The sequence below is a fragment of the Hydra vulgaris genome, chromosome 01, assembly GCF_038396675.1.
Source record: "Hydra vulgaris chromosome 01, alternate assembly HydraT2T_AEP".
Taxonomy (NCBI): domain Eukaryota; kingdom Metazoa; phylum Cnidaria; class Hydrozoa; order Anthoathecata; family Hydridae; genus Hydra; species Hydra vulgaris.
Window position 1 is genome coordinate 60,663,263 of NC_088920.1, and position 11,338 is coordinate 60,674,600.

General features: G+C 33.8%; 1 non-coding gene and 1 pseudogene across 1 annotated transcript; both read right to left on the bottom strand.

Annotated features, from left to right (window-relative positions):
• Positions 1 to 3,265: 3,265 nt before the first annotated feature.
• On the bottom strand, positions 3,266 to 3,384 carry LOC124810649 (5S ribosomal RNA; annotated as a pseudogene).
• Positions 3,385 to 10,093: 6,709 nt separating this feature from the next.
• LOC136075659 (5S ribosomal RNA) lies at positions 10,094 to 10,212 on the bottom strand. Its single transcript, XR_010636097.1, has one exon. It is a non-coding gene; the product is annotated as a 5S ribosomal RNA (ribosomal RNA).
• Between the last annotated feature and the right edge of the window lie 1,126 nt (positions 10,213 to 11,338).

Consider the following 11,338-nt stretch of genomic DNA (forward strand, 5'->3'; position numbering starts at 1 on the left):
TGTGAGGAGTCAGTCATCAATAGAAACATTTTTAAAATACTAGATAAATTTGAAGAAGCTTCGGGCTCCAACATTAACGAAAACAAAACTAAAGCTTTGGCCCTGGGAGGTTTTAATTATATTGCCTATGAGAACACACTTGGCAAAAACAAACAGAATATTATTTGGTCCAATGCAACAGGCATTAAAATATTAGGAATAACTTTCCATTCTGACCTTGCGTATGCGGCAAGATTAAACTGGAACAAAGCGATTAAAAACTTTAAGAAAAAATTGAAAAATCTCAAATACAGAAACGTGTCTTTAAAATGCAAGGGAATTTTTGTAAATACTCTTGCATTGTCAAAGGTATGGTTTGTAGCCAACGTTTTTCCCATAAAAAAATTAGATGAAAAAAAAATTAACAAAGAAATTTCGATTTACCTTTGGCAAAGTTTGAATGCGGAACCTCTAAAGAGAGAAATTCTCAAACTACCCGTTGACAAGGGAGGGCTGGGCATTTTAGATGTTCAAAAGCAATGCCTTGCATTAAGACTAAAACATATTTTGAAGATGAAAAAATTAGACAATCCCCACGAGAGTTATTATTTGCAAAATTACTATTTGTCTTTTTCCCTTTCTCACCTCGCTAAAACAAAATACTCTCAATTGCTGTATATGACAGAAAACAGCAGCCCCAAATCTATAAACAACCTTCCCTTTTATTATAAAGATGCAGTTAATATAATTAAAATCGATAACACAATTTTTCAAATAGCTACTAAAACTAATAAAAACATCTATGTTCATATTTTTAATCAAACACAAAATAGAGCATTAAAATTGACTGAACCTTCGTGGAATGCTAAATTTTAAAAAGAGCTTCCGTGAAAAAAAATTTGGGAGAGAAACTTTAACTCGCATGCACTGGGTCCAAGTAAAAATACACTATGGCGAATATTAATGGATTCGCTGCCAACCTTAGAAAAATTAAACATATGGCGCACGAAACGTGGACAGTACCACGGCAACTCAAAATGTAAAACGTGCGATCGTAATGAAGACACTTTACATCCCTTTCTCTTTTGTACTAAAGCCCGGGCAGTATGGAAAAAATTAAAATTTGTTTATGAAAGGTTACTTCCTTTGAAACCTTTCAACTCTGTGCATGCTCTATATTTAATAAACATTGAAGAACTCCCGAAAAAAGACGATAAAGCCAAAATTATTACTACTTTAACCAATAAAATTACTTCAGAACTATGGAAAAGTAGAAATTTGAAACTCACAAAAAACCAAAACATAAACTCTACGAGAATAGTAGAAAACGTATTAAGACAAATTAAATATATATATGGAAAATTAAATATAACAAATATTCACGAGAAAACAATGTTGAAAAATTTCACAAAATATTTTCGGTTAACAACGCAATATGTAGTAGTGATATTCTAGACCTAACGTTTACCGTTTAGACGACGGAGAACTGTAGGTCTGGATTAACAGTTAAGAATAAAAAAAAAAAAAGGGGGTTTTCAACCATTTTACTTTAATTTTACGATTGCATGACCCTAGTCGTCCGGTGACGGCGAAGGTTGTCTGTTTTTTTATAAGGTCGTGGGTTATTCGCCACGACGTATTTATTTTAAGCACGAAGTTTTGTTATTAAAATTGCATGACCCTAGTTGTCCGGTGACGGCGAAGGTTGTGTGTTTTTTTTATAAGGTCGCGGGTTAATCGCCGCGATGTATTTATTTTAAACACGGATATTTCTTATTCCTTAAATTTAACGATTGCATGACCCTAGCTGCCCAATGGTAGCGAAGGTTGTGTTTTTTTTTTATAAGGTCATGGGTTAATCGCCATGATAAATTTATTTTAAGCTCGGAAACTAATAACTAATAATTTTTTTTATATACCCACAAGTAGGTTTTCAACTTTGCAATAATTTCTATACTGAGTATACTAAATGGTGCAAGTATCAGTTTTTAACACCGTTAAATTTTAAATCGTCCCTTCATCAAGTAATAGCTGTTTTTTTTTTAATCCCCTCCTTTCTGATAATTTTATCCTTTTTTTTAAAAAAACATACAAAGGTTTTAACTTAGTAAGACTCTTGAAAGTGATTTTTAAAATACTTAAACTTTAAAATCGTCTTTTATATAATTGTATAACTATATATACTGTATATATATTACGGAACGACAATTGTTGTAAAACTGCCCTAATTGTAAATGATTTTCATGAAATATATATAAATATGTTGTCAGAAAAAAAAAAAAAAGGTAGGCATCAAAAACTTTTGAGGCAAAAATTCGATTTTTCGGGGTTTCGGGAGTGGGTAAACTAAAACAAACAAAAGCAACTTTCCACTGTACTTGCACGTCTTATTGACGTGCCAGTGCAAACGACTATTCTTTTGCAGATTCATGTTTTCATAGAACGATTTTTGAGTTTTTAAACAGAGTTTTAAAGATTACTTTTACGGATTAAATTTTTAAATGTACACGTTTTTTTAATGTTATAATTTGTATGCAAATGGTACCTGTATATTTGATATTTGACAAGCAGTGTAAATAAAGGCTTTATCTAATAAAAATACATTTACTTGCTTGTTGTTGATTTCTTTTTAAACGAGGCTTCACTGCTGCTGCTGCTGCTGCTGCTGGTACAAACGAAGCAATGAGAACTTGTCATTTTCTCGCATAATCACAACACTAAAATAAGAAAGTTTTTCTTTTTCCAAGTCAACAAGAACCTGTTACAGATACAGTTCTTACTTATAGAACCTATTGTATACTTGAATGACAATCTACTTGGCATAAAAGAATATTTCAGCGTTTTTTCACATATGTTAACAATGGTGATGGAGTTTTTAAACATATTCAAGACTTTAAAGACTATCTAAACTTGAATGTTTAGAAAGCGTTCAGAAGTTGGCTCGAAGGTTTTACGTTTGTAGCGTATAAGTGAGTTATGTTATCGAATATTGGTCGATTTGCAAGCACTTCTTCGAAGGTGAGATTTGTGTAGTTATTGAATTTTCGAGTAGAACTGTTTTGTACTTTAGAGATTTTGTGGAATAACGTGGATGAGGTTCACTTGACTGCCGATATATGAAATATATAGAGCTGAATATTTGCACAATGAAAAATATTGAAGCTTTAAGCAATAAATGAAAATACTTTAATTTTGACGTCTTTTAGGCCGAGACAATGTTTAGAGCTGTCTAATCGACAAGGAGCAAAGATGTATTTAGGTATTAAAAGTAAGAAAAGTAAGAAAAAGCCTACGGTGTTAGGAGTTCTAAGGCGGTACCCCATCCAAGTACTACCCTGGCCCGACGGTGCTAAACTTCCGAGATCGGACGAGAACGGGTGTGTTCACCGTGGTATGGTCGTAGGCGAAAGCTCTAGCGTTTGCAACGCTTATAAACACTCAAATGAGCTCCTTACCAGCGTTTACCAAGTCACTAAGTCACTAATAATGTAGGAGAGACCTATCAACTTGATCAAAGAGTTTCGATTCGTTTTGTGGCATCTGTAATAAAAAACGTAAAGCGATTTCGTGCTAGATAAGTTGCGTTTTAAATTTTAGAGTAACAATTACGAAAATGGGCAGTTGAACAACCCCTTCTTTTTAAGAACGAGGACACATACTGAAACTTTATAGTCTTCCTTGTGGCTTTTCTTTCCGTTTTTAGAATACGAATTATTTAGATGGAGGCTGGTGTGCTGAGTGACAAAAAAGTTTTTTTGAACCTACAAGACAAGTCTCTGATTTTAGAAACGTCGCAGCGATATTGTTAACGGAATTCGAAATCCTCTTGGAGAAAATGCATGCAGTGGCGAGTGGAGCTGCATTAAATGACTTCGAAATTAATTACAGCGACGATGAAATGTCTGACGTCGAAAATGAAGAAATCAAACCTCAACAAGTAACGAAAAGGTATGCATCGGCAATAAATACCAACCTTTACAAAAGATCCAATAAAATACCATTTAACCGAACCCTTCTGTCAAAATTGCAAACTAAAGCTACCATAGTTGATGTTATAACTGAAATTGAAAATGCTAACCTTGCTAATCAACTAGAAGGTATACAACTAATCAAGCCCCACGTCAAGAACGACGCTATAATGACGTTATAAAGGATAACGAAAATTTGATCAATGATAATGATAGTAAAATTCAAAGAAATAACATTAACACACTACCTCAATCTTGTACAACTACGAAATCGGTTGAAAATATCGAAAACAAGACGCAAACTGCAGCGGAGAAAGAAATTGCTACGAGGAAAGAAGAAAATGACCAGACTAAACAACCAATTGTGGACCAAACTACCATATCTGATGACGAAGAAAAGCAACGGGCTAAATAACGAAAGAAAGGCACGAAGAGAAGAGAAGAAATCAAATCAAGGATCGAAGAAAGCGGAGACAGCAAACGAAAGAGTGAAAACGAAAAGGCAAACGTAGAGGATGCAATAACGAATAAAAACTGGTACGAGGAGATGGTCGAGTCGGACGACATTGAAAGCGAAGTTGGGAAGGTGACGAAAGAATTCAATTATTAATTTGTTTTTTTCTACTTTTAATTTTTTTCCAATTTTACTACTACACTTTATTTTCTTATAAAACTACTATAATAACGCGTTTTTCAAAACAGATAAGTGCGCCAAAAATTGAATTGAATTCAATTAAATTTTCGATCACTATTGTTCTTTTTTAATTAGGCGTTTGAAACCACGTTTTGCTTTTACGATCTTTTAACAATGGCAGTAAAAATTCTTCCGAACAATATTAACGGCCTTAACAATAAGGCAAAAATAAAAAGCGTGATGAATTTTTTTCATAAATTAAATTACGACATTTTCTGCCTACAAGAAACTCATAGCACTGATGAAACTGCAAATGAGTGGGCCATTGAGTGGAAAAGTAAAACAAATAGCACTTCTATATGGAATAGTGGAACAAGCCGCGAATGCGGCGTTGCTATTCTATTTAAAAGAGAAACAAAAATTGAACACATTACACAGGATAAAAAAGGTAGAATTCTTGCTGCCACCGTAATTTTTAAAAATATAAAAATAAGGATAATAAACATTTATGCACAAAATATACATCAATATAAGGAACATTTTTTTGAGAAATTAAACAAACACGCGCGACTTTATGACTTTCTTTTATTGTTAGGCGACTTCAACATGGTTGAAAATCCAAATTTAGATAGAAAAGGTGGAGATTTATACAACCCTAACCACCAAATAGGTTTAAAAAACCTTAACCTTTTTAAAATACAACATAAAGTGAACGACGTTTTTAGAACTCTCTTCACGCAAGAACGAGTCTTCTCTTATAAAAAAGAGGACAAATCCTTTAAAAGTAGAATAGACCGTTTATACGCCTCAAACGAGCTAATAAAACATTGCAAATGTTCCATTTTAAAAAACGACTTAAGCGACCATAACGCAGTTCTATGCGACATCAAATACGATAAATTTAACGAACGAGGACCAGGTTACTGGCACCTCAACACAAACTTATTAAGTGATGCAAGCTTTAAAGATAGATTATTAAAAGATTTTGAAAAACAAAAAAACAAAAAACTTAAATACAAAAGTAATAATCAATGGTGGGACATAATAAAAACCCGCATTAGAGATGTCGCCATAGAAACAGCAAAAACTAAAAAAACGCAAAGAAAACAACAAGAGGCGTTGTTAGAAAAACAAATAGAATTTGAAAGAAATAAAACTAACATAGATTATGAAAAAATTAATCAACTCCAAAAGGAGAAAAAAGACCTCTGCATCGACAAAGGAATATTTGTGAGAACTAAACAAATTATATGCGAAGAAGGCGAAAAGCCAACAAAATCTCTTTTTCAAATGGAAAGAGACAATCAAAAGAAAAAACTATTTAAAGTATTCAAGATGGGGACTGTCTACATAAAGACACAAAAAACATTTTAAAAACAGTAAGAAAATTTTATAAACATTTATACAAAAAACAAATTTTAAACGAAATAAAACAAAAACAATTTATTGATAGAATTGAAAACACTCTAAATGATGACCAAAACGCGTTTTTAAACATTCCATTTAGCAGCGAAGAACTCCTCAATGCCGCAAAATCCTTAGGGAAAGGAAAAACTCCAGGCATTGACGGCATTCCAATTAAATATTACCAAGAATACTGGGACATATACGGTGAGGAGCTGACTGAACTTTTTAACAAAAATATGATCAACTTAAGTAATGAGCTATCTTGGTCACAAAAAACGGCCCTCATTTCCCTTCTACCCAAAGATGGGAACCCAACGCTAATTCAAAACTGGAGACCAATATCACTGCTATGCGCAGACTATAAAATAATCGCAAAAGCGCTAGCGCTGAGACTCTCAAAACTCCTAAACGTACTCCTCGGACCAACCCAAACGTGCTCAGTACCCGGAAGAAACATCTTCTAAAATATAACTCTAGCCAGAGATGTTATTCACTACACAAACAAAAAATATATTGTTAGCTGCCTGATCACCATCGATCAGTAAAAACCATTTGACAAAGTTGATAGAGACTTTCTTTTTAAAATTCTTGAAAACTTTAATTTGGGCCAAAATTTTATAAACGCAATAAAACAGACCATGAATAACACTCAATCCATCATCATAAACAACGGGTATATTAGCAAACCCTTTAGAATTGAGAGAGGTGTCCGCCAAGAAGACCCAATATCCCTTATGCTGTACTGCCTTGCAGTGGAAATGCTCGCACGCGAATTTCAATCTAATAGGTTTATAGACGGTATTCTGCTGCCAGGCACTAAAACAAGCCTCAAAGTAATGCAGTACGCAGACGACACGACGCTGTTTGTTCGAAGCGAAAACTCAATAAAAGAAATCTTTAACATACTCGAGGACTTTGAGCAAGCCTCGGGATCAAACATAAACAAAAACAAAACCAAAGCGCTGGCCCTGGGCGGTTTTAACTACCTAGGATATGAAAATAACATAAAAACACTCAGTCAAAAAAGCTTTAATATAAACTGGTCAAACCAGGTAGGATTAAAAATACTAGAAGTAACATTTCACACAGACCTTGCTTACACAGGCAGAATAAACTGGCACAACGCCACTGAAAATTTCCAAAAAAATATCCACAATTTGAAATACCGAAGTCTTTCCTTAAAATGCAAAGGAATCTTTTATAACACCCTTGCTCTGTCAAAGGTGTGGCATGTGGCTAACATCTTTCCTAATTCAAAACAAGACCTAGAAAAAATAGATAAAACAATCTCATCCTACCTGTGGCAGAGCATATACGCAGAACCCATTAAAAGAAACATCCTAAAACTACCCGTGAATATGGGGGGTCTGGGCATTCTTGATGCGCAAAACCAGTGCATTGCCATCAGAATGAAACACATACTTCAAATAAAAGAAGTAGACAACTGTCACCAAGGTTTTTATTTACAAAAATACTATTTAGCGTACTCCTTAACCCAGCTAGCTAAAACTAAATATGCTCAATGGCTATTCCTTACTGAAAATACCAATCCAAAATGCCTAAATCCACTCCCCTTTTATTATAAAGATGTAGTTGAAAAGATTAGAGGAAATGCTGAGATTTTCAACATTACTCAAAAAACAACAAAAAATATCTATACCCACATCTCCCCACAAAAAGAAAACAAGAGCATTAAACTAATTTAACTTAAATGGGAGGAAAAATTCCAAAAACCAATCCCATGGAAACAGATATGGGAAAGGAATTTTGACTCGTATGCCCAGGGAACAAGCAAGAACACGCACTGGCGCATTCTTACCAACTCCCTGCCTACTTTAGAAAAATTAAACACTTGGAAAGTTAAACGTGGACAATTCCATGGAAACTCAAAATGCAAAAATTGTAACCGAGTGGAAGACACTCTTCACCCTTTTATCTTCTGCAGCAAGGCGAGGGCTGTGTGGAAAGTAATAAGAAACATTTACGAAAAACTCCTACCGATGAAACCATTTAACTCGGTACACGCCCTCTTCCTGATAAACATAGAGGAACTACCGAAAAAAAATTATACTGCAAAAATTATTACAACCCTAACACACATTACCACTAATGACTTATAGAGATGTAGAAACTCCAAACTAAAAGAAAATCGTGATATTCCGGCCAAAACAATTGCTAAAAATATACTAAAATAAATTAAATCCACCTCGAAAATTCAGTCCAATAAATACTCTAGAGAAAATAATATAGAAAAGTTTCACGAAACGTACTCAGTAAACAGAGCAATAAGCAGCTGTAACAATCGAGATCTAACATTCACTATATAGACATAGTGAATGATAGGTCTCGATTTAAAACACCATGTTAGGAAACATAAAACGGATTTCCAACCATAGTTGAATACGAGAACGAGCATGACCCTAGCCGTCCAGTGACAGCGAAGGTTGTGTGTATATATTTTGAGGTCGTGGGTTAATCGCCATGATGTATATATTATAAGCACAACTACGCGCATGTCCCTAGTGACCCTGCGGTACGACGGACATGCCTTTATTTTTTAAATGCAAGGTTTAATAGCCAGCAAAATATTTTATAAACACGCTTTAATACTTACTTTAACTATTCTTATTTTTCATATAAAGCTATCTACAAATAAGTATATTATAAACGAACAACTATTATAAAAAATGTAAATTGCAAATAACCTATTAAGAAGCTAAAGCTATATTAATCTTACACCAAAAAATTGTGTTTGGTGCGCCAGCACTATGAAATTTTATTTGCTTTTAATTCTAAATAATAAAAGTTACAAAAACTATTATAAAAGTTTAAGTCATTATTAATGCATATAATGTACAGTATTTGAGAAACATATCAAGAGATAATCCCCTCACATATGTAAACTACCCAATACGTAAATCATGTTATAAAACCCCTCACTTGTAAATGTATACCATAACTATATGATATACGGTTTTTATTGGAAAAAAAAACTTGTAAATATATTACGAAAAATTCCCCCCTATTACTGTAAACAACCTCTCATGTAAAATTTTGTTATGAAATATATGTACATATGTTGTTAAAAAAAAAAAAAAAAAAAACAATAAGGTAGGCATCAAAAAATTTTGACGCAAAATTTCGATTTTTCGGGGTTTCGGGAGTGGGTAAACTAAAACAAACAAAAGCAACTTTCCTCTGTACCTGCACGTCTTATTGACGTGCCAGTGCAAACGACTTTTCTTTTGCAGATTCACGTTTTCATAGAACGATTTTTGAGTTTTTAAACAGAGTTTTAAAGAATATTTTTACGGATTAAATTTTTAAATGTACACGTTTTTTTAATGTTGTAATTTGTATGCAAATGGTACCTGTATATTTGATATTTGACAAACAGTGTAAATAAAGGCTTTATGTAATAAAAATACATTTTTTGCTTGTTGTTGATTTCTTTTTAAACGAGGCTTTACTGCTGCTGCTGCTGCTGCTGCTGGTACAAACGAAGCAATGAGAACTTGTCATTTTCTCGCATAATCACAACACTAAAATAAGAAAGTTTTCCTTTTTCCAAGTCAACAAAAACCTGTAACAGATACAGTTCTTACTTATAGAACCTATTGTATACTTAAATGACAATCTACTTGGCATAAAAGAATATTTCAGCGTTTTTTCACATATGTTAACAATGGTGTCGGAGTTTTTAAACATATTCAAGACTTTAAAGACTATCTAAACTTGAATGTTTAGAAAGCGTTCAGAAGTTGGCTCGAAGGTTTTACGTTTGTAGCGTATATGTGAGTTATGTTTTCGAATATTGGTCGATTTGCAAGCACTTCTTCGAAGGTGAGATTTGTGTAGTTATTGAATTTTTGAGTAGCACTGTTTTGTACTTTAGAGATTTTGTGGAATAACGTGGATGAGGTTCACTTGACTGCCGGATATATGAAATATAGAGAGCTGAATATTTGCACAATATTGAAGCTTCAAGCAATAAATGAAAATACTTCAATTATGACGTCTTTTAGGCCGAGATAATGTTTAGAGCTGTCTAATCGACAAGGAGCAAAGATGTGTTTAGGTATTGAAAGTGAGAAAAGTAAGAAAAAGTCTACGGCACCAGGAGTTCCCAGGCGGTCCCCCATCCAAGTACTACCCTGGCCCGACGGTGCTTAACTTCCGTGATCGGACGAGAACGGGTGTGTTCACCGTGGTATGGTCGTAGACGAAAGCTTGTGACTTCGCAATGCTTTTAAAGCCAACTTGGAGTTCACTTGCGTTCACCAAGTCACTAAGTCACTAATAATGTAGGAGAGACCTATCAACTTGATCAAAGAGTTTCGATTCGTTTTGAGGCATCTGTAATGAAAAACGTAAAGGATTTCGTGCTAGATAAGTTGCGTTTCAAGTTTTAGAGCCACAATTACAAAAATGGGCAGTTGAACAACCCCCTCATTTTAAGAACGAGGACACTACGGAAAAAAACACAAAAATACTAACAGTTCTATTTGTGTCTCTTTGTCTTCGAATATCTGCTTCAATTTCAATATTGTGCGGAAGTTGTTAACGAATGGCATCTTATGCGAACGTTACATGATCTCTCGATTTGATTCGTGAACGCCTTGTTGAGTTTCGTATTTATATGGATCCTAGGCAAAATGATGTTTTTAAATACGTCAACGATCGAGCGAAAGAGATTAGTGACAAAATTCAAGTTAAAGTTGGACATGGTAAAGTTGAAAGTTTGACTTACCATCGTGATGGCCGATGGATTGCCTTCTTCAAATCGATTAAGGATGCTGAAACAATGTTTCGTAATGAAATTGCTGTTTCAGAATGCAGACTGCCTGTTTTCTTTAGAAAACGCGATGAATATGGTTTTTTGATAACGATTAAATGTGACCCAACTATTGATGACGATGCTTTAGTTGAAAAAATATCACCATACATCGAAAAAGTTGTTTCCATAAAACACACAACATACGATTTTGATAACTCGATTAAAGATGGAAGAAGATTGTTTCGAGTCCAACTTAAGGTTTTAGCTAAGAACATACCTCATCAAATTGAAATAAATGGTACAAGAATATTATTAAATTTTGCAGGCAAAGAATTTTTGTGCAAGTAATGTGAAACTTTTCATGTACCTAGAGAACAATGCTCAGCTGTAAAGCCTACGAATAACGAAACATCAATTAACAATAACTTAAAAAAATCAAATGAAATAAAAGATATCGAAGTGAACAACATATCAAACAAAAATTCTTTATTCCAGTTTTCTCCGCCGACTCCTGTCACTTCAAATGCTACTTATACCAGAGGAGAGGTAAATAATTTTGTTTACTCTAAAATT